Source organism: Chaetura pelagica, unplaced genomic scaffold, assembly GCF_000747805.2.
Source record: "Chaetura pelagica isolate M959 unplaced genomic scaffold, ChaPel_1.0 scaffold12, whole genome shotgun sequence".
NCBI classification, from domain to species: domain Eukaryota; kingdom Metazoa; phylum Chordata; class Aves; order Apodiformes; family Apodidae; genus Chaetura; species Chaetura pelagica.
In genome coordinates, this window is record NW_009952801.1 from 7,294,677 (window position 1) to 7,300,750 (window position 6,074).

The following is a 6,074-nucleotide window of genomic DNA, read 5'->3' on the forward strand; positions in this document are numbered from 1 at the left end:
ACCAGCAATGTGCCCTTGTGGCCAAGAAGGCCAATGGCATCCTGGGGTGCATTAGAAAGGGGGTGGTTAGTAGGTCAAGAGAGGTTCTCCTCCCCCTCTATTCTGCCTTGGTGAGGCCGCATCTGGAGTATTGTGTCCAGTTCTGGGCCCCTCAGTTCAGGAAGGACAAGGAACTGCTTGAAAGACTCCAGTGCAGAGCCACAGAGATGCTGAAAGGGAGTGGAACATCTCCCTTATGAGGAAAGGCTGAGGGAGCTGGGTCTCTTTAGCTTGGAGAAAAGGAGACTGAGGGGTGACCTCATCAATGTTTACAAATACGTAAAGGGTGAGTGTCAGGAGGACAGAGCCAAGCTTTTTTCAGTGATGACCAGTGATAGGACAAGGGGCAATGGATGCAAACTGGAGCATAGGAGGTTCCATGTGAATATCAGGAAGAACTTCTTTACCGTGGGAGTGACAGAGCACTGGAACAGGCTGCTCAGAGAGGCTGGGGAGGCTCCTTTTCTGGAGACATTCAAAACCCACCTGGATGCGTTCCTGTGTGATGTACTCTAGGTGACCCTGCTCTGGCAGGGGGGTTGGACTAGATGATCTTTCAAGGTTCCTTCCAACCCCTAGGATTCTGTGATTCTGTGATTCTGCATCTGCTTTTTAAGCTTTCCTTTTCCTGGATTAAATAGTATCAGTAGAAAGTCACCATTCACGCATATCTTAGGGGGAAAAAAAAACAAAAAACAAAAAACAAAAAAAAGCAACCAACCAACAACAAAAAAAAAAACCCCGAACACTTCATGGTCTGTGCTGGCAAGGAAAATATTGAGTAATGTCCTCATAAGAGTCATGAAGTGCATGCTTGGTGAGCAGGGATGTTTACACTGATTCCTTTAGAAAAATGAACTGCATTCTCTGATCCTTGGAAGCACATAAACATTTAAACAGAACATTATTCAGTAGTAAATATAAGCTACCTGTATGAATAATAACTGTTTGATTTCAGTCCTGTCATTTAAATTACATACATACATACATATATATATATATGTATACACAAAATACTAGATTATTGGAAGGGGGAGAGGCTAGAGCAAAAGAGAGCTCCTTGCCCTCAAGATTTGGCATTGTGTTGAGAAACAAAAACATTTAAAGGAAAGTACTTGTCACTTGGGAATTCCCTCTGTGAGTCTGGAACTAAAAAATAAGTGAACTGAAATTCTCTGTGCTACCCACACCCTATCCAGCTCTGAACAATACATTGGAAATGCTTTCCAAGTCAAAGAAAGGGGTTTGGCTGGTGCTACCCTTGTAGTAAGACATCTAATACTTTCTGCATATTTTCATATGTGAACAATTGATAATTGATGAGCACCTAACTTTTTGATGGAGATGGTATGGAGTCCTTGAGTAAGACCTTTCAGAAACAGAATATGTGAGTTTTACCTACAAAACTTCATTAATCCCAGGTTTATGTTAGTAAAACTCTACAAAAACCTACCAGTGAACAAACTGTATCAGTATTTATGTCTACACTGCTATTCTAAAACTACCTTACTCCTGAAGAGTTAGATATCTATCAACAATCTAGAAGCCAACAGCTCCTATCAGTAAGTGGGCCCAGAGCTTAACTATCCATAGAGTTAATTTTCTTAATACCCACTTTTTGTCTTTCTTGCCATAGTAGATAAGGAAGACACTGGATTACATTGGCTTTGCAAGTCTATCATATTTTTCTAAAACAAATGGCATGTTTTCCACTACAACAAATCCAATTCCACCTGTCTTTTCTCAGAGGTCATGTCTCTTGTACTCCTTCAGTTTTGCTTTCTTCCATAATTCCTGTCACCCACATCTTTCTTGAAATAACCAAAATTAGACACTCCAGCTGAGGACTTAACAGTACTATCCAGAGAAAACACTATCCCATGTGTTTCACATATAACTCTTCTGCGCTTTTGTGAATTTTGCCTTTTTTTCACAGCAGTTTGACATTGTTGGCTTCTGTTCAGTTTTCCAGTCAGTATATCTCCTAGATGCTGTTCTGCAGAAAAACAGCCTACAAAGTAATTCCCAACCTCTGTTAATTGACAGATTATTCCTACCCAAGAATTTTTGTGCTTCTGCATGAAAGACTCCTTATTTGTGTTTCAAGTCCATAACAAGTTTGTATTAATTGTCAACTCTTTTTATCCCCTTTGTCCTTAGACTGCCTTTCCATTAATAACAATAATCTTCCTATATTAATTTTTTCTTTATTCTGCTGTAATTCTTCTCTTTTTTCCTAAAAAAATATTAATTTCCTAATTCCACCATCACTTTCATCCAAAGTATGATTGTAGTCTATTTCTCAGGATGAAATGTAGAAAAGCCCATCTCCAGATAATTTTCTCAATTCTTGAAAAAAAAATTTTGTTCCTGGTACATTTCAATAATTCAACAGGCCTGTTTTGGTTTTTTTTTTCCTCTTGCCTGTGTGGCACAATAGATATCCAGGCATGTAATAGTTTATTTATTCCTTTCCTTTAGCTAAACTAAGGAAACATCACCTTCCTAATATTCTTGGTCTATCAAACCAAAAAAACACCAGCTTGTCTTTCTCCTGATAAAGGGAAGACCCTGGATTAATTAACTAGCTTACATAAGGTTGTTCCTCCCCCCTTTCCCTTTATCTCTTCCCAATCTTTGTGAAATAGGTGCATATGTTGACATTCAGTCCTGTGAATTACCTCTATAGGTCTTTATCAGCCTGAAGTCACCATTTTGATAATGCATGAAGTTATCTTGCTTAAGGAATATAAAGAGTTCAGCAGAATTACTGCTTTCTCTGCTTCCTCACTTCATATCCCACTCTCTAACTTAGAGGAAAAAAAAATAATTAAAAAAAAAATAGTATTTCCTCTGCTTTGAACCACATTGACCTGACCTTTTTTTAAAGGCAAGACTAACTACAGTAATTGCTTGAGAAATCTGCAATTTCTCCACTTACTAGTTAAGTCTCTCCTAAAACAGGAAGTCAAGCTTCATAGGAGAGAATAAAAAAGCATTTCCTTGTTTTTGTTCTATGAGCAAACGTTGACTCCAGACTACTTTTAAAATCTCTATAAACTCTTACAAGTTGTTCTGGTTAGAAACAATCCTGATTAAATAGAGATCTTTGACGTTAACTCTGTTTAGCTGAAGAATCAGATATATTTCCACTCCCCAATCTCCAGAAAACCATAAGCAAATGTTTTGCTTGGCTACTGCATTAGGACTTCTGGACAACATAGCTTGGTCTTACTCAGAAAGTTCAAGAAGTGTTATGAGAGTTTTCTTTACCTGATTTTTAACTCTTCCAACACACAACTCTACCCAGATCTTCTCCATCCATTGTACCAAATCCCTGATAGCTCTGCAGTTGCCAATGCTATTGGTTTGTGAGTGCAGGCTGGGTGTCTTGTTGGTGCTTTTCTAGACTGCTGCAGAAGTAAAAAAGCAGTGAGCAGCTATACATATAAAATACAACACACCTTTTTTGTGCTTCACTGTTATTTTGAGCAGACGTTCTGGTAAGTTTGGGTGTCTACTACTTTTACATACCGTATAATGTATTCTCTTTAGAGTTAATGCTTTGCTGGGGAAATGAGCTCTCACTTTCAGCTTCCATTTGGGGTTTTTGGTTTTTTTTCTTGTTAGATTTTCTTTGGGTCTTTTTTGGTGTTTTTCTTTGTTTGTTTCCTTTTAATCATGTTGTGCTTATGGTTAATAATTCTTTAAAATAAATATCTTTTCCAGTTCAGTCAGTAATGGCTGGTGTTAATTAATGATACTGGACTGTGTTTGATTTTGCTTTTCCTGTCACTGACCACTTTTGGACAGATGAACCAAACACATGGAAGCATGGGGTGAATATTATCTGTTTGGAATAGAATATTTCTCAGATGCAGTGAGTATTTTCCAAAATTACACAAATGCTTTTGGAGAAAAGAAAATAGTATTTCCCCTCCAAATTTTATTATTATATTGTATCATACTGTCCCCAAGATTACAAGAGCATTACTGTAAACTACTTTTTATTGTGTTGCTTCTCTGTCTTCTTTTAGTGGTGGGAACCTTCTCTATTTGCTATGTGAATGTTTTAGTGCAGAACCTTTGCTTCTAGCAAAATCGTGAGTATTTTTTTGTTTAAACACTGAGTAGTTAGCTGTAATTAGGCTACAAGTCCATGTTTTTTTGGTAGGTCACAAATCTTTTCCTCGAAGACTATTCCTTACTCCTTCTTTCATTATTTTTTTCTTTATTTGTTGGTTTATGGTTTGGGGTCTTTTTCTTCCCTTTGGATTAACCTGCATAGAGTATCACATCACTCTCAAGAAATGGTGAGGGAGGCGAGACGGAGGTAAACAACTTTGTTTTCAAGACCAACACCCCATGCTTCCCTTTTCTGCACTATTAGTTGCTTGCTCTGCTGATCTCACACACCATTTTGGACTGTCAATTCTATGCAGGGGAACTCTGAGGCTCTTTCTTACCAGGAATCCAGTGTAGAGCAATGGATTGGAATCATAATCAACACTTTAGCACTTCTGTGTGTGAATATCTGATAATGAACTTTGAAAAGTGAAATTTTCTGTGTGCCAGGGGCATTAAACACTCCCTAGCTACCAACAATCTCAAGTAAAAGCATGGGTACTTAGCAGCTCTGAAAACTAATCTAACAGTTTATTAGATTCCTACTACCTTCATTCCTCTGCCTTACTACTTGTGTGTTCTGTCAGCCCCATCCCTGTCATCACATCCACACTTTTGCTTTATAACTGGGATGTCACTATGTTTAAAATTTTACATGGGATGGTAGTTTCTTCTGAAAATAATAATCACCTGTTTTACAAAAGCTGAGACATGGTGAGGAGTGGCTCTTGATCCGGTTGAGATTAATAAGAAAAAAACCTGTTGCCTCGAATGAATGAAAAACTGCACACAGCTGTGAACCTTGAGGCTGAGACAGTGAAGTACTTCAGCTTGCTGTCCTGCCTCTTCTGTTAAAATCTGTAAATGCAGATTCTTCGTGGCTGCAGAAGCCAAAGCTTTTCATAAATTTTCTGGAACAGAGACTGCAGCTGCTAATGTGCATTATGCAGGCTTAACAAGCTGAAATATAAACTCTGGGTAATGCTAATGAGATGAGGAAATACTGTAAAAAGTAATAGGTCTGACATGCAGGAGTTTAAATCTAAGTGAACACATAAGAAGCCAGAGGGCAAGAGACAATGATGCTTAATAATGCCTTCTGAGTTTCTTTCTGGGCTCCATAACCAATATGTAAAATATTATCTGAATCCTCGGGGAGAGGCAGAAAAGGGCAGCTTAAATTGGGCTAGCTCCTGAATTTTTTACTTGTAAATAACCTCAGCTGAGCCACTAATTCAGTTGTCTAGGATTCAGCTTTGGGCTAATGCATTTGAGTGGATGGAAATTTCTCATTAAAACTTTTAAAGTGGTTAATAAAGGCATTACTGGAAGCAAATGATACAGTTGTCAATATGTGTGGGTGGGGAAGCTGAAGAACTGTTATTTTTAGGGTTGTGCAGAAAATCCATTTACCTGATTTCTTCAGAGGAATAATAAAAATTGTAAAAACAAACAAACCCACACCCTCTGAGCTAACCCAAAACAAGAAATAGTCTTACTTTTGTCAGAACAAAACCCCACAGAAATTGGGGTGAAGAGGTGGGAATTAAATTAGCAATATGGAACAACAATTTAGCCAGCTCTGATTTTCAGGCCATTTAGAAGTGGGAAATGAAAACACTTCTTTTGATAACATTTCTTCATTGAAATTGATCAGCATGTCTTTACTCTTGGCTGAAATTCACCAAATGCAGGGAAGCAATTCTCCAAATTCAGTGTGATTTTGAAGACACCTTTCAGCAGCCTGATCTTTGCTTTCAGCAGCCTGTTGTTTTTTTTTTCCCCTCTGGACAAGTGTCTTCTCTTGAAATACCCCCTCAGCTCTGCTTACCAGCCGTTTTCCAAACTAACATTCTTCTAGCTGGAGCCATGGTAAGACCCCAGGTGGGAAGACAGGCCGAGGGGCTGTC